Source organism: Sus scrofa, chromosome 10, assembly GCF_054392235.1.
Source record: "Sus scrofa isolate SSC_HxYL_T2T_F1_AM1 chromosome 10, Sscrofa_HxYL_maternal_Yorkshire_Landrace_v2.0, whole genome shotgun sequence".
Taxonomy (NCBI): domain Eukaryota; kingdom Metazoa; phylum Chordata; class Mammalia; order Artiodactyla; family Suidae; genus Sus; species Sus scrofa.
This window is the reverse complement of record NC_139392.1, coordinates 51,065,326-51,066,999: the sequence shown is the minus strand read 5'-3', so window position 1 is coordinate 51,066,999 and position 1,674 is coordinate 51,065,326.

The following is a 1,674-nucleotide window of genomic DNA, read 5'->3' as shown; positions in this document are numbered from 1 at the left end:
AAGTAAGTCTCCAAATTATACCAACTCATTAACAGGCTATAAGTCTAAGAAATAATCCCTAACACCTTCAGCTCATCATCTCTTACTCACATTACACAGTAAAGGCCTGACTTCAGGTGAAGCTGATTTTAGAACTAGAAAACCCAGCCTAGCAGGAAATGTTAGCACCTCAGAAAGAATGGAGGCATTCATACTGCATTGATCCCATTGTCTCTGCAGTTAGCACATAGGATCAGCTCAATATAGGTTTGTTAATAAATGAAGAGCCCAAGGGAGGCCTGGAAGGAACATCAGTTCTGCCTTTCCTGATTATGGGACCCAGGGCAGCTTCAGTACCCTGAGCCTCGGTTTCCTTGTGTGTAAAGCGATGACACCAGCATAACCTTGTGGGTTAGCCAACTAAAGAATGTAGAGAGTGCGTTATGGAGCACCAGCTCAGTGCTTGGTGACAGGGAAGTGGCCTGAGCCCCCAGTTTAGCTGGAAAACACTGCAGTATGTGTTTCCTGTCAGGCTGTTTTTACTGGGAAACCACTTCGTTTTCTACTCTTGTTTTCCTTTGTTGGCTTGAATCTCGCCCAACCTGAAAAGAGTAACACATTAGCCTTTAGAGGCTCAATAACTCAGATTTGTTTATACTCAGGAGAGATTTGAGTGTGCCCTCTGTACCTGGCAGGATGCCATGCAGAGAAAGGCAGTGAAGCAGGTGGAAAGGCCACAGCTGTAGGAATTACACCTGGGTCCAAGTCCACATCTCATCTTCACATTACCAGGTGTGGCCTCAGTCTTCTAAACCATTCAGGAGGGTGATGGGACTTCCTCAAAGGGAGGACCACAGTGAATGAGATGGTGTCTGTGAGGTGCCCTGAGGGGCCCTGCCAAGAGAAGATGAGCATCTTTGTGGTCAGACATGGCAGGGCATGAATGGTGTCAATGGTCCTGTTCTGGAGAGGACAGCACTTGGGAAGAAATAGTAATTAAGACACAAGGTACCACCGAAGAGGTGGCCCAAGAGAAGCAAAGAGCAATGCAAAGTGTCCCAGTGAGGAGATGTCCTCAGATGGAGAAGCAGGAGGAAGGCCAAGGCTGGAGGGACCAGAATAGAGACTGGAGGGCAGGAGAGGGACTGGAAAGGCAGGGAGAGGATGAGGGCTATCAAGTAAAATGAGCACAAGGAGAAGGGCAGGGGCACAGGCTCCCCAACCAACCTCCTGCTGCATCACCAACCCGGGAGCACTTACAACTCATCACATCCACCTCTCTCTCATGATTCTGTGAGCCCACTGGTGGCTTGGTCATGGCTGGGTTTAGCTGGGACACCTTGACTTCTTCCTGCCATGTGGCCTGTCTTCCTTGACTTCTCCATGGCAGGTTGGTTGTTTTCAGGGCTCCAGGGAGAGAAGGGAAGTGGCAGCATCCTGAGCCCTCAGTCTATAGTCAGTTCCATCACATTTTGTTGGTCAAAACCGATCAGGAGGCCAGCCCAGATGCAAAGGGTTGAGAAAGGGGGATGGGCTATAGTATCGCAATGCAAGAGGTGTGAATCCACATGGGAGGAGCCTGTGGTCCTGTGTTTCAGTTGGCTGCATGAAACATGCCCTGCAAAGCACCTTTGAGAGCTGCTGACTGGAACTGAGCTGGGCCTCTTGCAGATGTACCTGTGGCAGGAGGACTCC